Source organism: Thalassophryne amazonica, chromosome 1 (genome assembly GCF_902500255.1).
Source record: "Thalassophryne amazonica chromosome 1, fThaAma1.1, whole genome shotgun sequence".
Classification (NCBI taxonomy): Eukaryota; Metazoa; Chordata; class Actinopteri; order Batrachoidiformes; family Batrachoididae; genus Thalassophryne; species Thalassophryne amazonica.
The window spans coordinates 1,871,517-1,892,279 of NC_047103.1; the positions used below are offsets into that span (position 1 = coordinate 1,871,517).

A 20,763-nucleotide genomic window follows, 5' to 3' on the forward strand; every position below is an offset into this window, starting at 1 on the left:
CAACAGCCAGTCAACACACAGTCCAACACGGTCCAACAGCCAGTCCAACAGTCAGTCCAACACACAGTCCAACAGCCAGTCCAACACACAGTCCAACAGCCGGTCGAACACACAGTCCAACACACAGTCCAACAGCCAGTCCAACACACAGTCCAACAGCCAGTTCAACACACAGTCCAACACACAGTCCAACAGTCGGTCCAACACACAGTCCAACAGTCGGTCCAACAGCCAGTCCAACACACAGTCCAACAGTCAGTCCAACACACAGTCCAACACAGTCCAACAGCCAGTTCAACACAGTCCAACAGCCAGTTCAACACACAGTCCAACAGTCAGTCCAACACACAGTCCAACAGTCAGTCCAACACACAGTCCAACAGCCAGTTCAACACACAGTCCAACTGCCAGTCCAACACACAGTCCAACAGTCAGTCCAACACACAGTCCAACAGTCAGTCCAACACACAGTCCAACACACAGTCCAACAGCCAGTTCAACACACAGTCCAACACACAGTCCAACAGTCAGTCCAACACACAGTCCAACAGCCAGTTCAACACACAGTCCAACAGTCAGTCCAACACACAGTCCAACACACAGTCCAACAGTCAGTCCAACACACAGTCCAACACACAGTCCAACAGTCAGTCCAACACACAGTCCAACAGTCAGTCCAACACACAGTCCAACAGCCACTTCAACACACAGTCCAACTGCCAGTCCAACACACAGTCCAACAGTCAGTTCAACACACAGTCCAACACACAGTCCAACACACAGTCCAACAGTCAGTCCAACACACAGTCCAACACACAGTTCAACACACAGTCCAACAGTCGGTCCAACACACAGTCCAACAGTCGGTCCAACACACAGTCCAACAGCCGGTCCAACACACAGTCCAACAGCCAGTCCAACACACAGTCCAACACACAGTCCAACACACAGTCCAACACACAGTCCAACACACAGTCCAACAGCCAGTCCAACACACAGTCCCACACAGTCCAACAGTCAGTCCAACACACAGTCCAACAGCCAGTTCAACACACAGTCCAACAGCCAGTCCAACACAGTCCAACAGCCAGTCCAACACACAGTCCAACACACAGTCCAACAGCCAGTCCAACACACGGTCCAACAGCCAGTCCAACACACGGTCCAACAGCCAGTCCAACAGCCAGTCCAACACACGGTCCAACAGCCAGTCCAACAGTCAGTCCAACAGTCAGTCCAACACACAGTCCAACAGCCAGTTCAACACACAGTCCAACAGCCAGTCCAACACACGGTCCAACAGCCAGTCCAACAGTCAGTCCAACACACAGTCCAACAGCCAGTTCAACACACAGTCCAACAGCCAGTTCAACACAGTCCAACACACGGTCCAACAGCCAGTCCAACACAGTCCAACAGCCAGTCCAACACACAGTCCAACAGTCGGTCGAACACACAGTCCAACACACAGTCCAACAGCCAGTCCAACACACAGTCCAACAGCCAGTTCAACACACAGTCCAACACACAGTCCAACAGTCGGTCCAACACACAGTCCAACACACAGTCCAACAGTCGGTCCAACAGCCAGTCCAACACACAGTCCAACAGTCAGTCCAACACACAGTCCAACACACAGTCCAACAGCCAGTTCAACACACAGTCCAACAGCCAGTTCAACACACAGTCCAACAGTCAGTCCAACACACAGTCCAACAGTCAGTCCAACACACAGTCCAACAGCCACTTCAACACACAGTCCAACTGCCAGTCCAACACACAGTCCAACAGTCAGTTCAACACACAGTCCAACACACAGTCCAACAGTCAGTCCAACACACAGTCCAACACACAGTCCAACAGCCAGTTCAACACCAGTCCAACACACAGTCCAACAGTCAGTCCAACACACAGTCCAACAGCCAGTTCAACACACAGTCCAACAGTCAGTCCAACATACAGTCCAACAGTTGGTCCAACACACAGTCCAACAGTCGGTCCAACACACAGTCCAACAGCCAGTCCAACACACAGTCCAACAGTCAGTCCAACACAGTCCAACAGCCAGTTCAACACACAGTCCAACAGCCAGTCCAACACACAGTCCAACAGCCAGTTCAACACAGTCCAACAGCCAGTTCAACACACAGTCCAACAGCCAGTCCAACACACAGTCCAACAGTCGGTCCAACACACAGTCCAACACAGTCCAACAGTCAGTCCAACACACAGTCCAACACACAGTTCAACACACAGTCCAACACACAGTCCAACACAAAGTCCAACACAAAGTCCAACAGCCAGTCCAACACACAGTCCAACACAAAGTCCAACACACAGTCCATCACACAGTCCAACACACAGTCCAACAGCCAGTCCAACACAAAGTCCAACACACAGTCCATCACACAGTCCAACACACAGTCCAACAGCCAGTTCAACACACAGTCCAACACACAGTCCAACAGTCAGTCCAACACACAGTCCAACAGCCAGTTCAACACACAGTCCAACAGTCGGTCCAACACAGTCCAACAGTCAGTTCAACACACAGTCCAACAGCCAGTCCAACACACAGTCCAACAGCCGTCCAACACACAGTCCAACAGCCAGTCCAACACACAGTCCAACAGTCAGTTCAACACACAGTCCAACACACAGTCCAACAGCCAGTTCAACACACAGTTCAACACACAGTCCAACACACATTCCAACAGTCGGTCCAACACACAGTCCAACAGCCAGACCAACAGCCAGTCCAACACACAGTCCAACAGCCAGTCCAACAGCCAGTCCAACACACAGTCCAACAGTCAGTCCAACACACAGTCCAACAACCATCAATCATTAAGAGATGTGAAAACTGGCACGCAGTGTTTGGAGAAGGCCTTCCTCAAAAACTGAGTGTACGTGAAAGAGATGCCACCAAGAAAAACAGATCACTTCTTCAGTGGTTTTTTCTTCTCCACTCACAGCTTATGTTGGAGTGGGACACAGAAAGTTCCCGTGATTCTGATGGCTTTTCAGAGACGCACTCATCCGTGTGTCCTGTTGGCCCGAATGGGTCTGAACTCAGATTTCTGAACCTGTTTAAACCAGACTGAGAAAAACTGATGGACGAGTAATGAAATGTTTTCCAGAGCTGCTGTCCTGCCATGTACTTTGTTATACTGTCCCCTACAGGCAGCAGAGTTCACAGCAGATTAGTCAAAGCATCAGTCTTTGTTCATTGTGTATTGTGTGTCTTTGTGTTGTTTTTGTGTTGTTTCTGACCTGGTAGCTGCTTGTCGCCAGCTGCTGGTGCAATGCGAATGTACGGCGTGGTGAGTTGGGTGACGATTATAGCAGCTTTTCATCCAGGAAGGCATGCAGACAGACAGACAGACAGGACAGATGGAGGGAGAGAGAAACAGGCTGTAGCAGAGTAGAAAACATTAGTGACATGCAGCATTTTCATGCGTGTAATGAGCCCCTTAACAACTTCACAATACATGTTAATCAATACATTTTCTTTTTTCATGTGATCAAATCTTCCATAAACAATGTTCCCCTAAAAACTTGAACACAGAAAAACGTTTCCTTTTGTCTGTCAAAGGAAAAAATATCTGGTTCCCCTTAAAAAACAGATAAACACTGGGAACGATCATGATCGGACCTGTCAACACATAATGAGGGAACGACGCACACAGGGACGGGAAGCAATGCAACTATGATGTCAAATGACTTCTGGTCCCTCAAACACAAGGTAACATGAACAGTGCCGTCATCCCGGTGACGTTCACCGAGGTTCACGTAGAAAGCTGTTTAAAGTGACACTGTGTGACGTCACAAAGCAAAACTCTCCATGTCCAGTCATTCATGGTCTGAGCCGTTACACAGAGAAACAACCATCTGTCTGTCTCAGTGGTTGTCATCACAGGACAGCAGATGGCTCCCTGACCTTTTGTCTGTTGGTTATTTCTCATTATATAATGGCTGAGTGGATCCTTGTCATTTGATTGGTGCTTTGTATGTCACCTGACATGGATTAATTCATCCCATTTGTGTTGCATGCATTTAGAGTGCAGCTGGTTCCATTTAGAGTGCAATTTGGTTTCATACTTTGGTACCATTGCCTCTGCACACACATGCATGCACATACGTAATCAAGCACGCACGCACACGTGATTGCACATGCCGCCGCTGCGCATGTGCACATGGTGGTCGCACGCACACACAAAACAAATCCACTGTGCTGTCTGGAGGCTGTTAGTAGGGAAAATGAAAGAAAAGCTGGACTCATTTCTGATGTAATTTTTTTTTTTTGCTGCACTGAGGACATACACAGTCTTTTTTTGGTAGTACACGCACACACAAGCGCCGACCAGGTTGCATGTGTGCGTGTGCATGCAGGGGATAACGGCTCACCACAGACATAATTTTGATTGAGCTAACTGACATTGCTAATACACACACACACACACCCGTCCTTGTTCCAGCATTCCAAAGTAATCTCAGACTTGAAGGTTATGACGTAATAGAGGCTTTTACTTTTCATATGACTGGTACAATCACATTACACATGGATTACCAAAGGGGGGCTCAGAATTGCACATGTTAACATTAATAGTCTGAGGAATAAAATCTGTGAGGTCTCTAATTTGCTGTCTAAATACAAAGTGCTCATACTTGCAATTTCAGAAACTCATTTAGATTCTTCTTTTGATGACACTGAGTTATGTATTGATGGTTACAATATTTACAGAAATGATAGAAATAAGATTTGGTGGCGGAGTTGCTTTTTATATTCAAGATCATTTACTAACACAAATCAGAAATGATATGATGAAATTTAATATTGAAGTGTTATGGCTGCAGTTTATTTAGCTCACCGTAAGATGATTTTGTTGGGTTGCTGTTACCGACCACCAAATGCTAATTGTGAATATTTAGCTACAATCTGTGAGATGTTGGACACCCGTACTGCTGTGGGTCAGGATACGTACTCATGGGTGACTGGTTCAATAAAAACTGTCATTTAAAAATAAGTTGTTTACTGTTACTACTACATGTGGATTTACTCAGGTTATTAATAAACCTACAAGAATACATGTTAAGAATGATGGTGACAGAATATCAACATGTATTGATCATATTTTTACACTTCTCCTGAGCGGTTGTAGTAAAGTCATTTCTGTTCCCGTTGGCTGTTAGTGATCATAACCTGATCATAACTGTATTAGCCATGATGGTAGGTGACCTGGAGCCACAGTTATATTCAAGAGGTCAGAGAAAATGTTTAATACGAGAAGAATTTGTTGATGATGTGAAAGCCGTCCGCTGGTCTGACGTGTTATTTATTCAGAATTCTGAAATTGCACTTTCAAGATTTAATCGTTTATTCCTGCCTTTAGTTGAAATTCATGCTCCTTTGAAGAAGTTTAGTCAGGAACATCGTCACACCCTGGTTAGATGATGAAATTAAACGACTCTATTAAAATGCGGAATCAGATGAAAAAGATGGTGATTGTTACAGGAATAAATCTGACTGGATCTTTCTCGTAAAATGAGGAACTTTGTAACTAAACTGAATAAAAAGAAAAAGGCTTTTTTTGAGGATCAAGTCAGAAAGTAGAATGAAAACAAAAGATATGGAAGGTTTTGAATCAGTTGATTGGTAGGAAAACCCGAATCAATCTGTCCTTTCTTGAGGCAGATAATAAATCATAACAAAGCCTGTAGATATTACTAATTATATTAATGATTATTTTCTAAGCAAACTAGACAAATTGAGAGAGAATCTGCCTAATCTAAGTAATGTTGAATCCTATCTAGTGATAAAAATAAAATTATGGATTGTAAAAACATCAGGTTTAAATTTGAGAAAGTAAGTACAATAAGGTGTGGACGGTCTTGACAGTAGGCTTCTCAGACTAGCGGCTGATTGTATCACTCCTGTTTTAGCTCATATAATAACCTCAGCTTTACCTGTAAAGCATGTCCACAGGCGTGGAAAACAGGCTAAAATGATCCTACTGCTGAAAAATAAGAAACTTCAGTTCTCAATTTTCAATAGTCAACCCTTAAGTATTTTACCTGTGTTAGGAAAAATTATGGAGTCTATTGTATATGAGCCAATTAATAACTATTTTTCTTCTAATAACTAATCACTGATTTTCAACATGTGTATAGAAAGAGTCACTCCACTGCCACGGCGCTGACTCATATGTCGGATGATTGGTTCAGAGACGCTGAAAAGAAGAACATAGTTGGTACCGTGTTTCTCGATCTCTCTTCTGCTTTGATATTATTGATCATGATGTTGTGGGCTGGGGTGTTTGGCTGGCTTGGTTTTTGTTTTCTGTTTCTCCCACAGGTGGTATGCATTCAGGACTGAGTGGCTGAGCATTAGGACCTCACCCTGAACACCTGAGGCTTGTTTTCATGTGCAGGTCATCAGGACTCACAGCTGTGGTGTATTTTGTCTTAATCAGAGATGCTGCATTTAAACCTTGAATGCACAGTGTGTGATTGCCAGAGACTCGACCTTGTGAGCAGACGTGTGAGATCGACGTCAGGAGAACAATCTCACCATTACGGACGCAGAGGACCGCTCCAGGTTTGACTCCACAGTCTGTGAAGGAGGATTGGGTGAGGTCTCACGCTCTTCAGCACACTTCCTGAGGTAATTCGGTTTTTGGTGACTTTTATGAAGTAATGACAGTGGATTGGTGTCCTCACACCTTGTGTTAGTGAGCTGTCACGTTATGCTAATTGTCTAATCAGCTTCTGCTGCAGTGGAGATTTGAACTGAGTTGTTCCATACCTGCAGGGTGAGAAGCTGATGTATAGATTTAAGCCAGGAAGTGTTTGCTGATTGTGTGCACCTTTGAGTTGTGTCTCTCTGTGTGGAGTTGGACTCACCTCATGTTTCTTTCTTCACAGACTTGGTTTGTCGCGGCCACCTGGGGGGTGTCGGCGGGGTCCCTGGGTCCGAACTGCTGTGGCTCTGGACCGTTTGCGCTGTTGAGAGCGCGCCGTGTTTCCACCTCACCAGACCGCGGACTTTTTAGTTGTTTAGCACTTCACCCACTGTTATGTTTATTAAATTCTGTTATCCTTTGAACCGTGCTCTGCTTATTTTATGCTGGGTCCTTTCAAACGCTGGGTCGGTGCTCCGACCGCGTCCGAAACATAACAGTAGTCTCTGGCCATTTAACAATGGACCAGCGGAAGCAGAGACAGTATTTTTGCCGGGAAGGCTGCAGCAGATGTTGGAGTTGATCCGGGATCAGTTGCGGGTGCTCTCCGCCCGGGTTGTGCGCGTTGGTGCGCGCATGGCGGAGTTTACAGCTTGGGTCGTGTCGCACCCCGCTGTTACGGCTGTAGCCCCGTCTCCTCCCGTGCAGCTGGCTCCAACGCCTGTTGTAGCAGCCCCGGTGGTATTTAGTTTGCACTTTAAGCTGTTTGTTATAACCTGCTGTCGTTTACAGCAGTGTGACTTGGTTTTACTCTGTTACCATAGAGATTTTCTTATTTGGCACTTTGGCTCCCTCTGTTGGTGACAGAGTCACATTACCGTTCAGGTTCAAAGGATGGAAAACACAATGTTTTTCCATTCTTTGCACTTGACGACGTAGGCCAATGTTAGTTTTTTTTTATTGGTCTATTATCTGTTTCTTGTTTTAGTATGAGGTGTTTTTATCAGGGGATAATTTGTTGTTTTTGTGGGTTTTAAAGCACTGTCTGTGGTCTGGTGGAGTTGAAAATGCAGGCTGTCTGGAGCATAGTTTGACCCAGGTGACTTTATGTTAGTCTGTTAGTCTCTTTTTTATTTCTTTTGGTTTCACCTCCCAGGGTTTGATGGGACGGTCCTCTGGGGGGTGATGGGGGGGGTAATTGGGTTGTTTTTTTTTTTCTTTGTTTTTTTTTGTTTTGTTGTGCCCTCTCTTCTCCTCTGGCTCCAGCCGTATGAGCCGTACGTTGTCGGCGTTGCTGGAGTGGTGCAGTTTGGTTATGCTGGGCGTTTCCCAGGTAACCTCTGCACCCGGGAGGGGGGGGGGGGGGGGGGGGGTTTGGGGTTTTTTTTTTTTTTTTTTTACTTCCCTGTCTTCTCCTCTGGCCCCAGCCGTGTGAGCCGTAGGTTGTCGGCGTTGCTGGGGTGGTGCAGTTTGGTTGTGCTGGGCGTTTCCCAGGTGACCTCTGCATCCGGGAGGGGGGGGTTCTGGGGTGTTGTTTTTTTTTTTTTGTTGATTCCCTGTTCCACCTCCGGCTTCAGCGCGCCTTTGAGCCGTATGCCATCGGCGTAGCTGAGGTTTGGGGCAGTAGATTATACCCGCAGCTGGTGGCTGGTTTAAAAGTCGGAGGGGTGGCGCCGTCTTGTGCCGTACGCCATTACCGCTGTTCCACTCCTCCCGGTTGACTTTTGGGGTATAGTCGTGGTTGGTGACACTGGACGTACTTCCAGTTTCCACTGCGCTGAGGGGGTGGGTGTTGGGGTTGTTTTGTTTGTATGTTTTTTTTTTTCCCCCAGTTTCCGCCCTCAGGGTGTGACTGTGGTGTTCTCTGGGGGGGAAAGGGCTGTGGGTCCATCTAGCCGTAGACGGCTGGGGCTGGGTCTGTTAGTCATGAGGGGGAGCGTCTCCTGGGGTTTGATGGAACGGTCCTCTGGGAGGCGCTGGGAGTCCCCGTGGGTGACTTTGGATCCCAGAGGGACCTCGGCTGTGGTTATTACTCCTGGAACTGGCGGGATGTCCTATGGGGGGTGTTGGTCCCTACATGTCGTCCGGGGGGGGGGTAAGAGTTTTTTTTTTGTTTGCAAGCTTAAGTTTGGGTTGTGTTTTTTCTTTTCTCCTCTTCTCGGGGTTTGATGGGACGGTCCTCTGGGGAGGGGGGGGTTGGTATGGTTGTTTGTGTTTGTCTTTTTTTTTTGTTTTATGACTAAGCAGACTTTAACACACAGTCGGAAGAAGGCTGAGTGCACAGGTTCAAGAACTCCTGGCCAAAATTATGCAAAGTGAACAACTAAAGCAAGAGTCGACAGGAATGAACGCAAAGGTGGAGACTAACAGGTTTGCTAAATGAAACAGAGGGCAAGACCATTAAAGTCAACAAAGGATGTCTCTGCACTGGAGTGTCAGCTGCGGAGCAGTCTGCTGCAGACAGGCTCAGGGTGGGAAAGGATGAGCTCCAGGATGAGAGTGACGGTCTCGGCACGGAGTTCCCTGTTGACAGAGAAGAGGCGGCTGGAAGCGTGCGTTATCCAGCTGAGGGAAGAGGTGGAGAGGCTCAACATTGAGATGATCAATGACTGCATGAAGAAATTAACATTGCAGGTGGAGCAGCTGATGATGGAGCTGTCGTCAGAGCACAGTAACGCACAGCTCCTGGAGACGGGCCTTTCCCAGCTGGATCGTCAGCACAAGGAGCCGAAACTGAAGCTGCAGGAGGTGTTTTTTGTTCCCAGCCAACATTCCAGCCATGGTCCCTGGAGGGAAGCTTTGTTTTTTCTGGCCCAGGTCCGTGTGGTTGCCGGGAGTTTTCCCGTGAGGGTGGGGTACTGTTGTGGGCTGGGGTGTTTGGCTGGCTTGGTTTTTGTTTTCTGTTTCTCCCACCAGGTGGTATGCATTCAGGACTGAGTGGCTGAGCATTAGGACCTCACCCTGAACACCTGAGGCTTGTTTTCACATGCAGGTCATCAGGACTCACAGCTGTGGTGTATTTTGTCTTAATCAGAGATTGCTGCATTTAAACCTTGAATGCACAGTGTGTGATTGCCAGAGACTCGACCTTGTGAGCAGACGTGTGAGATCGACGTCAGGAGAACAATCTCACCATTACGGACGCAGAGACCGCTCCAGGTTTGACGCCACAGTCTGTGAAGGAGGATTGGGTGAGGTCTCACGCTCTTCAGCACACTTCCTGAGGTAATTTGGTTTTGGTGACTTTTATGAAGTAATGACAGTGGATTTGGTGTCCCTCACACCTTGTGTTAGTGAGCTGTCACGTTATGCTAATTGTCTAATCAGCTTCTGCTGCAGTGGAGATTTGAACTGAGTTGTTCCGTGCCTGCAGGGTGAGAAGCTGATGTATAGATTTAAGCCAGGAAGTGTTTGCTGATTGCGTGCACCTTTGAGTTGTGTCTCTCTGTGTGGAGTTGGACTCACCTCATGTTTTCTTTCTTCACAGACTTGGTTTGTCGCGGCCACCTGGGGGGTGTCGGCGGGGTCCCTGGGTCCGAACTGCTGTGGCTCTGGACCGTTTGCGCTGTTGAGAGCGCACCGTGTTTCCACCTCACCAGACCGCGGACTTTTTCGTTGTTTAGCACTTCACCCACTGTTATGTTTATTAAATTCTGTTATCCTTTGAACCGTGTTCTGCTTATTTTATGCTGGGTCCTTTCAAACGCTGGGTTGGTGTTCCGACCGCGTCCGAAACATAACACATGATTTGCTATTGGAAAAACTTGCTTGTTATGGTTTTGAGTTTTCAGCTCTGACTTGGTTCTATAGTTACTTATCTAACAGAACACAGACCGTGTTTTTTAATGGCAGTTTTTAACACCAGGAGGGTATTATGCGGAGTGCCACAAGGGAGCTGCCTCGGTCCATTATTATTCACAATTTTCATGAATGATTTACCATATATTTTACATAAAGCTAGTATGGTAATGTATGTAGATGATGTGACCATTTATACACCAGCACGCTCACGCAATGATCTTGAAACTGTTTTAAATATGGAATTGCATAATGTGGTTGAGTGGGTAACATCTAATAACTTAGTGTTAAATATAGAGAAGACTAACTGTATGGTTATTGGATCTAGCTGTGTTGTTATGAAAAACCCCATATTAGACATTAAGATTAATAATATGATAATAAATCAAGTGCATGAGACCAAGCTGCTGGGCGTAGTGGTAGATTCAAAATGATCATGGAAAAACATATAAATAATATTTTTGGGGTATATCAATTATGAGAAGACATGCAAGGTTTCTAGGTTACACTACAATGACATATGCTATTAGCACACTATTATTAGTATATTTGGACTATTGCCCAGTAGTTTGGTCAAATGCTGCTAGAGAAATTATAAATAGATTATAGATTATTCAAAACAGGGCTGCGCGTGTGGCACTTAGATGCAGTTATAGGACAAATATCATCACATCCACCCATCCATCCATTTTCTTCCGCTTTATCTGGAGTCGGGTCGTGGGGGCAGCAGCTCAAGCAAAGCCGCCCAGACCTTCCGATCCACACACACCTCCCCCAGCTCCTCCGGGGGAACCCCAAGGCGTTTCCAAGCCAGCCGAGAGACGTAGTCCCTCCAGCGTGTCCTGGGTCTTCCCCGGGGCCTCCTCCTGCCTGGAACACCTCTCCAGCGAGGCGTCCAGGGGGCATCCGAAAAAGATGTCCGAGCCACCTCAACTGACTCCTTTCAATGTGGAGGAGCAGCGGCTTGACTCCGAGCTCCTCCCAAGTGACCCAGCTCCTCACCCTATCTCTAAGGGAGCGCCCAGCCACCCTGCGAAGGAAACTCATCTCTGCCACTTGTACTCGCGATCTAGTTTTTTCGGTCATGAGCCAAATCTCATGACCATAGGTGAGGACTGGAACGTAGATCGATCGGTAAATCGAGAGCTTTGCCCCCCTACTCAGCTCTCTCTTCACCACGACGGTCCGATACAGCGACCGCATCACTGCAGATGCTGCACCGATCTGTCTGTCGATCTCACGCTCCATCCGTCCCTCACTCGTGAACAAGACCCCGAGATACTTAAACTCCTCCACTTGAGGGAAGGACACTCCACCGACCTGAAGAGGGCAAAACACCTTTTTCTGGTCGAGAACCATGGCCTTGGATTTGGAGGTGCTGATTTTCAACCCGGACGCTTCACACTCGGCTGCAAACCGCCCCAGTGCACGCTGAAGGTCTTGATTTGACAAAGCCAACAGAACCACATCATCCGCAAACAGTAGAGACGAGATTCTGTGGTTCCCAAACCAGACCCCCACTACACCTTGGCTGTGCCTAGAAATTCTGTCCATAAAGATAATGAACAGAACCGGTGACAAAGGGCAGCCCTGGCGGAGGCCAACGTGCACTGGAAACAGGTTTGACTTACTACCGGCAATGCGAACCAAGCTCCTGCTGCGGTCGTACAGGGACCGGATAGCCCTTAGCAAAGGACCCCGGACCCCGTACTCCCAGAGCACCCCCCCACAGGGTGCCCCGAGGGACACGGTCAAACGCCTTCTCCAGATCCACAAAGCACATGTGGACTGGTTGGGCGAACTCTCATGAACCCTCGAGCACCTGATGGAGTGTGTAGAGCTGGTCCAGTGTGCTGCAACCAGGACGAAAACCACAACCTGGGTAATGGATGAGTCTGCCTCAGTCTCCAGTCTCTTCCTCTTCGGAAGATGTGACGATGGGATTGAGGAGATCCTCGAAGTATTCCTTCCACCGCCCGACAACATCCCCAGGCAGGGTCAACAGCTCCCCACCCGCACCGTAGACAGTGCTGGTGGAGAGCTGCTTCTGCCTCCTGAGATGTGGGATGGTTTGCCAGAATTTCTTTGAGGACGACCGATAGTCTTCCTCCATGGCCTCCCCAAACTCCTCCCAGACCTGAGTTTTTGCCTCTGCAACCTCACGATATGTTTGGGCCTGCCAGGTCTGACCGGCTTTCTCCCCTCCCAGCAGATCCAACTCACCACCAGGTGGTGATCGGTCGACAGCTCAGCCCCTCTCTTCACTCTCTTCACGTGGCTGAAGGTCAGATGATACGACTACAAAGTCGATCATCGACCTCCGGCTCAGAGTGTCCTGGTGCCACGTGCACTTATGGACACCCTTGTGCTCGAACATGGTGTTCGTGATGGACAAACTGTGACTAGCACAGAAGTCCAACAACTGAACACCACTCGGGTTCAGATCGGGGAGGCCATTCTTTCCGATCACCCCCCTCCAGGTCTCACTGTCACCGCCCACGTGGGCATTGAAATCCCCCAGGAGAACAATGGAGTCCCCAGTCGGAGTGCTATCTAATACCCCTCCCAGGGACTCCAAGAAGGTCGGGTACTCTGCACTGCTGCTTGGCCCGTAGGCCGAGACAACAGTGACAGACCTGTCCCTGACCTGAAGGCGTAGGGACACGACCCTCTCGTTCACCAGAATGAACTCCAACACATGGCGACTGAGCTGGGGAGCAATAAGCAATGCGACCCCAGCTCTCCGCCTCACCCCCCGTGGGCAACGCCAGAAAAGTGGAGCGTCCAGCCCCTCTCCAGGAGTTGGGTACCAGAGCCCAAGCTGTGCGTGGAGGTGAGCCCAACTATCTCTAGTCGGTATCTCTCAACCTACCGCACAAGCACAGGCTCTTTCCCCCCCAGTGAGGTGACATTCCACGTCCCAACAGCCAGGAGCTGTGAGCGCAGAACGGGCCGCGGGGCCATTCGCCTTCGACCGCAACCCAGTCCTCTCTGCACCCGACCCCCATGACCCCCTCTGCAGGTGGTGAACCCACAGGAGGGCGGGCCTATGTCGCTCTTTCGGGCTGAGCCAGGCCGGGCCCCATGGCCTAAGGCCCGACCACCAGGTGCTCATGCGCGAGCCCCAACCCCAGGCCTGGCTCCAGGGTGGGGCCCCGGCTCCGCCATACCGGGCGACGTCTTGGTCCTTGATTTTTTCTGGTCATGGGAGCATCACAATGCATAAAAAATTAAACTGGTTTAGTATAATCATTTCTGTCAGAAAGGTTGTTGTCACTAAGTTACCTTGTATTTTGTTCAGGAATTTTTCTTTTAGTTCAGAAAATCATACTTATAGAACCAGACATGCTGTGGTGGGAAATTATGTTACCTGTAGCTCGAACCAATGCCATTAAGAACACTGTCACATTTAGGGTTATGAATGAATGGAATTTATTACTGGATCACATCCAACTCATTGAAAATGAATGTTTCTTTAAAAAACTTCTGAAACAGTATTTATCGGTATAAGGAGTAATCTGAGTCAACCCTTTCACCATGTACAGATGATGAATTTGATTTGATATGTTTTTGGTCTTGATATGTAATTTTTATTTTCATTTATTTTTATATATTTTTGAATGTATTTTTGATTTACTATATTTGTAAATCTGTTGGATCCCTGTGCAGCTAATGGGAATCCAAACAAACAATAATCAATAAACACACACACACAAAACAAATCCACTGTGCGGTCTGGAGGCTGTTAGCAGGAAGAGAGAAGAAAAGCTGGACTCATTTCTGACGTGATTTTTTTTTTTCCGCTGCACTATGGACGTACACAGTTGACTGACCCGGTTGCATGTGTGTGTGTGCGCGCGCGCAGGGGACAACAACACAATGATTTGACTGAGCTAACTGACGCTGGTTGTAACATACACACACACCAGACAGACACACACAGACACACACAGACAGACACACATGCATACAAACACACACACACACACACACACAGACAGACAGACGGACAGACACACAGACAGACAGACACAGATACACACACAGGAACATGCAGACAGACACACACAGACACACCTACAAACACACAGATACAGACATGCAGACACACCTATAAACACACAGATACACACTCAGACACACCTATAAACACACAGATACAGACATGCAGACACACCTATAAACACACAGATACACACACAGACACACCTATAAACACACAGATACAGACATGCAGACAGACACACACAGACACACCTATAAACACACAGATACACACACACAAGCAAGAGAAAACAGCCAAAATCATTGATGTGACAGTCCCCAATGATTACGGCCTGAATCGAGCTGAAAGGGGAAAGATCTCAAAATACCAAGACCTGAAAAATGACCTAAGAACAACATGGTCATTGAAAGACATCGATATCATTCCAGTTGTGGTAGGAGCAACAGGCCTGATGAAGAAGAACCTGAAGAAATACCTTGAGGCAATCCCCGGTCACCCAAGTGCACATGAGGTGCAGTTGTCTGCGATTAAGTGAACGATCACCATCTTGAAGAGAGCCCTCGGATACAATGCCAGATCTGGTTAAGGTAACTATAGAACCTAGGATGCAACTTTAGACCCCAGGTTTGGGGCCCATTGCATTCTACTAAAAAGACATCAAAGATAAATGAAAAAACAAAAGACAGACACACACAGACACACCTATAAACACACAGATACACACACAGACACACCTATAAACACACAGAGATACACACACAACAACGCTGCTTTTAAAGTAGAATTCCTTCGTGAAGAGGACATGCAGCCGTTGTTGGTGATTAAAGAGGAAACTCTCCCTGAACACCAGGAATGGAATCTGAGTGTTGACCAGGAGGACATTAAAGAAGAAGAGAAGCTGTGGATAAGTCAGCAGGGAGAGCAGCTTCAGCAGCTGGAGGAGGCAGATCTCACCAAGTTTGGTTTCACTGCCGTCCCTGTGAAGAGTGAAAATGATGATGAAAAACCAGAGTCATCACAGCTTCATCAAAGCCCAAGTGATGAGAGCACAGAGGCTGAGCCTGTAGCCAGCAGCTCATCTGTACACAGAACACTGACAGCAGAAGCTGATGGAGAGGACGATGGAGGACCACAACCAGCCAGCAACTCAGGTCCAAACAGTCATTTACAACCAGATACCAGTGGCAGGAGTTCAGACAGTTCTGGAACTGAACAGAAGAACATTCAGCTGGATAATCCACCAGATCAGCATAGTTCTGATCCTGGACTCCAGCAACAACAGCATCAATGGGCCAAAAGAAACAAGCGAAATTACACCACAGTTAATTGGACCATTGAAGAGAAAAAAAAGATCTTTCACTGCTTCACTTACTCAAGGCATGAGAAGTGGGGCAGAAAGAAAAAGGCAGTATTTGAGGAACGCATAAAAGAAGCGGATTTACCTACACAAAAGAAAGAAGCCACCACTACCGCAAAACTGGAATCGATCACCTCACAGATCGCAAAATATCTGACGGCTGAGGAAATAAAAAAAATAAAGGAAGAAGCCCAAAAGGAAGCGATAAAAGACTATCAGTTGCTGGATAAAGGGAAGCAACTACAGTGTAAAAGGAGTCAGTGGAAGACGGAGGAAGAATGGATACTGTTGTGGGCAAAAGAATATGCCAAAATAAAATACCCCAAAAATCAGACAAAGACATCCAAAGAATGGCAAAAAATATTCCACCACCACTGCCCAAGTAAGAAAGACATCACTTGTAAGAATCTCACAACCCAAAAATCAAACTTTATCAAACAAAACATTTCTCAGATAATGAAATAAAAACAATGCAACAGGAGGTTGAGGAAAATGATAAGAGAAGGCATCTGCCCTCTGACGCAACCCATTACACCACCAAAAAATGATTGCCCTCAAAAAAAGTTTATCCCCGAAAAAACAAACCATCTACTGCCTCCCGAAAAACCGAACCATTTATTGCCTCCCGAAAAAATGAACAAGTTATTGCCCCCCAAAAAAACGAGCAACTCACTACCCCCCGAAAAAACGAACCATTCACTGCCTCCCGAAAAAACGAACCATTCACTGCCTCCCGAAAAACCGAACTATTTACTGCCTCCCGAAAAAACGAACAACTCAATGCCTCCCGAAAAAACGAACAACTCAATGCCTCCCGAAAAACCGAACAACTCACTGCCTCCCGAAAAAACGAACAATTCACTGCCTCCCGAAAAACCGAACCACTCACTGCCTCACGAAAAACCGAACCACTCACTGCCTCACGAAAAACCGAACCACTCACTGCCTCCCGAAAAAACGAACAATTCACTGCCTCCCGAAAAACCGAACCACTCACTGCCTCACGAAAAACTGAACCATTTACTGCCTCCCGAAAAAATGAACAACTCACCAGCTCATCTACAAAATAATTCACAGGTGCACACAGACCCAGAACAGCAGGAACTAGAAGAGGAATTGGCAAATAAGATGGAAGAAACAAGAAAAATGGACATGAAAGAGCACCCAAAGCTGACTAAACTAAAAGAGAATAAAAAATTCAAAAATATCCTTCAAAAAGTTAACATAGGACTGACCAAACTGGTCCCAAGAGGAGCCACATTGACAGAGTTAAACTCTGTAAATTATGGAGCGGCATGGTACATACAAAGTAAATTAGCCCCACAAGATTTGGAGAGAAACAGAACCACAAATAAGAAAAAGAATACCATGCCACGATGGAAAAAGAAATTACAACAAAAAATCAGCTGCCTAAGAGCAGAGATCTCCCAAATGGCCACATTTTTGGGAAACAAGAACCACAAAAAGAATCATCTTAAAAAAATAAATCGCATTAAAAGAAAATACAATGTTGAATACAAACTGATAGGTGGAAGGCTGGCTGAACATCAAGCCTTAGTAAAAGCTTTCACAGCACAAATTAGGAACAAAGACAAGAAAATACAAGCAAAACAGATAAACAAACTATTTGCAAAAAATCCCAGACTAGTGTACAGAAAGCTGGCAAAGGACACAATAGAAGTACAACAGCCACCTGAGAGAGAAGAAATTGAAAAATTCTGGAGACCACTCTTTGAAGACCCAAAACAACACCAAGAGGCTGAGTGGACTGAAAAAATACAACAGAAAAACAAAGACAAACAACAAATGCCAGCAATTGTAATCAATGAAGAAGAGATCAGAAAGAAAATGAGTGAATACAGTAACTTCAAGGCACCTGGCATCGACAAAATCCCAAATTTTTGGCTGAAAAGACTGACAGCATTACACCAACATTATGCTGTGGCTTTCACAAAAATATTGAACGGAGAAGAGGACACACCAGACTGGATAACGACAGGGAACACAAGCCTACTACCAAAGACCAAGGAAACACAGCTTCCCAACAAGTACAGACCCATCTGCTGCCTAACAACAACATACAAATGGCTGACAGGAATCATAGCTGATGCCATTTATGAACATCTTGACAATGATGGCTACCTGGAAAATGAACAGAAAGGATGTTCCAAAAGAAGATTAGGAGCTAAAGACCAGTTACTGACAGACAAAGCTATCCTGGAGGACTGCAAAACAAGGCAGAGGAACCTCAGCATGGCTTGGATTGATTACAAAAAGGCATTTGACAGTGTACCACACTCCTGGATCATGAGGTGCTTAGAACTCTACAACATCAATGAGGAAATAAGAACCTTCCTGAAAGCACAAATGAACAAGTGGAACACGACCATCACCCTCAATCACACAGAGGGACAAATAACAGTCCCAGACGTACGAGTTCAGAGAGGAATACTTCAAGGAGACAGACTTTCGCCTCTCTTATTCTGCTTAATCATGGACCCGCTCAGCAAGATCCTGAAGGAGCAAGACATTGGATACGACTTAAGTAAAGACAAAGGAAAGGAAAACCAAAAACTTGTGAACCATCTGTTGTTCATGGACGATTTGAAAATCTATGCCAACACAAAAAACGGACTCAGGCAGCTCTTGGAAACTGTCCATAAGTTCTCAAAAGACATTGGCATGGAATTTGGACTGGATAAATGCTCAAAATGCACAATGACAAAAGGAAAAAAGACAAAAACCGAAAACATACAATTGGATGAAGGGAGCTACATTGCAGATCTGGCTGCAGACTCCACATACAAATACTTGGGAATTGAACAAAGTAATTCAATTGAACACAAGAAAATGAGAACAAGAACAACAAAAGAATACCTAAACCGCTTAAAAAAGATCTGCAAAACACAACTGACACCAAAAAACAAGATCACAGCCATAAACCAGTTTGCAATACCAGTGGTGACCTATGGATTTGGCATAGTGAACTGGCCACAATACGAACTTAACAAATTGGACACAAAAACCAGAAAAATGCTCACCCTCCACAAAATCACATACAGAAATCAGTGCATGGACAGAATATATCTCCCTCGCAGAGAAGGCAGTATGGGTCTTACTGAAATCAACCAGGCCTACAGAGCATCTATAATAAGTATTGGACAGTACTTAAAGAGCTCTGAAGAAGAAATCATAAAAACGGTCACACAACACCACGAGGCCATAACTGAACGGACCTCAATCACTAAACTGGCAAAAAACTTTGGCGGAGAACTTCTACAAGAGAGAAAAAGCAACAGTCTCATGCCTGCAACAAAACTTGCAAGACAGACCAGAGAACAATACAGCAAAAGAGAAGGAAAACATCGAGTGGAAAGATGGAAACAACACAAAAGAGCCGGACGTTTCCAAGAAGAACTCGAAAAGGAATACATCGACAAAGTTGGATCAATGCAGTGGCTAAAAAATGGAAAACTTGGTTTTGATGGAGAAAGAATTCTGATTGGAGCACAAGATCAGGGACTTCTAACTAATGGCTTCAAAAAAATGGCAGGGATCTCACAAAATGATAAATGCAGATTCTGTCATACAGCTGTTGAGAGTGTAAACCATCTAACAGCAGCATGCCAGATCCTCATGGCAGATGGACATTATACATCCAGACATAACAAGATCTGTCAATATCTCCACTGGAAGATCTGCAAGGAACTGGAGTTGGAAGTTAAAGAACATGTCTGGGAGCACGAGCCAACACCAGTCTCATCCAACGGAAGAGTAACGATCTTCTACGACAAAGAGATCCCAGCAGGAAGACACATAGGAGGAGGTGTAATCAAACCTGATATTGTCATCTGGAACAAGCAAGAGAAAACAGCCAAAATCATTGATGTGACAGTCCCCAATGATTACGGCCTGAATTGAGCTGAAAGGGGAAAGATCTCAAAATACCAAGACCTGAAAAATGACCTAAGAACAACATGGTCATTGAAAGACATTGATATCATTCCAGTTGTGATAGGAGCAACAGGCCTGATGAAGAAGAACCTGAAGAAATACCTTGAGGCAATCCCCGGTCACCCAAGTGCACATGAGGTGCAGTTGTCTGCGATTAAGGGAACGATCACCATCTTGAAGAGAGCCCTCGGATACAATGCCAGATCTGGTTAAGATAACTATAGAACCTAGGATGCAACTTTAGACCCCAGGTTTGGGGCCCATTGCATTCTACTAAAAAGACATCAAAGATAAATGAAAAAACAAACACACCTATAAACACACAGATACAGACACAGACACACCTATAAACACACAGATACACACACCTATAAACACACAGATACACACACCTATAAACACACAGATACACACACAGACACACCTATAAACACACAGATACAGACATGCAGACAGACACACCTATAAACACACAGATACAGACACAGACACACCTATAAACACACAGATACACACACCTATAAACACACAGATACACACACCTATAAACACACAGATACACACACAGACACACCTATAAACACACAGATACAGACATGCAGACAGACACACACAGACACACCTATAAACACACAGATATATATATATATATATATATATATATATATATATACACACATATATATACATATATATATATATATATATATATATCAATCAATCAATTAATTTTTTTATATAGCGCCAAATCACAACAAACAGTTGCCCCAAGGCGCTTTATATTGTAAGGCAAGGCCACACAATAATTATGTAAAACCCCAACGGTCAAAACGACCCCCTGTGAGCAAGCACTTGGCTACAGTGGGAAGGAAAAACTCCCTTTTAACAGGAAGAAACCTCCAGCAGAACCAGGCCCAGGGAGGGGCAGTCTTCTGCTGGGACTGGTTGGGGCTGAGGGAGAGAACCAG

The 20,763-nt window shown here is 46.0% G+C and overlaps 1 protein-coding gene and 1 long non-coding RNA gene across 2 annotated transcripts in view; one reads left to right on the forward strand and one right to left on the reverse strand.

Moving 5' to 3' along the window:
• ptprma (protein tyrosine phosphatase receptor type Ma) overlaps positions 1-20,763 on the reverse strand; it is a 535,684-nt gene that overhangs the window by 228,130 nt on the left and 286,791 nt on the right. The gene's annotated exons all lie outside the window — the stretch shown is intronic.
• Positions 3,299-14,525, forward strand: LOC117521868. Its single transcript, XR_004564088.1, has 3 exons — positions 3,299-3,416; positions 6,625-6,635; positions 14,480-14,525. It is a non-coding gene; the product is annotated as an uncharacterized LOC117521868 (long non-coding RNA).